At 37.6% G+C, this 574-nt stretch overlaps 1 protein-coding gene across 4 annotated transcripts in view; it reads left to right on the top strand.

Annotated features, from left to right (window-relative positions):
* Window positions 1-574, top strand: part of PPP1R12A (protein phosphatase 1, regulatory subunit 12A) — a 168,498-nt gene that overhangs the window by 139,155 nt on the left and 28,769 nt on the right. The gene's annotated exons all lie outside the window — the stretch shown is intronic.

The raw sequence follows: 574 nt of genomic DNA, 5'->3' as shown, positions 1-574 counted from the left end.
TTTAGTTCCTCTTCACTTTCTGCCATAAGGGTGGTGTCATCTGCATATCTGAGGTTATTGATACTTTCTCCCGGCAATCTTGATTCCAGCTTGTGCTTCTTCCAGCCCAGCATTTCTCATGATGTACTCTGCATATAAGTTAAATAAGCAGGGTGACAATATACAGCCTTGATGAACTCCTTTTCCTATTTGGAACCAGTCTGTTGTTCCATGTCCAGTTCTAACTGTAGGTTTCTCAAGAGGCAGGTCAGGTGGTCTGGTATTCCCATCTCTTTCAGAATTTTCCAGTTTATTGTGACTAGTCATGATAATATCAGTAGTCCTATAGGAGTAAGCTTCAGAAAACTAAATTTTTTTCAACTGCAAGCTGGCTGTTCTTTTGTTGGACATTGAAATATTTCAGTTCTTTAAACCTCTGAGTGTGAGGCCTGTGTAATGATTATAAAAATTTTGAGCCAACATTTAAATTAGGGATATTTAAATAAAAGTTCAAATTTCTGTCTTCTTTTGAAAAGTTGGAAGATACGGCAACACTGGATCTGAATTCTCACATCAACAGTTGATTAGAGCTGAG

The sequence above is a fragment of the Bison bison genome, unplaced genomic scaffold (genome assembly GCF_000754665.1).
Source record: "Bison bison bison isolate TAMUID 2011002044 unplaced genomic scaffold, Bison_UMD1.0 scf7180017864535, whole genome shotgun sequence".
In the NCBI taxonomy this organism is placed as follows: Eukaryota; Metazoa; Chordata; class Mammalia; order Artiodactyla; family Bovidae; genus Bison; species Bison bison.
This window is presented reverse-complemented; position numbering and strand designations above follow the sequence as displayed.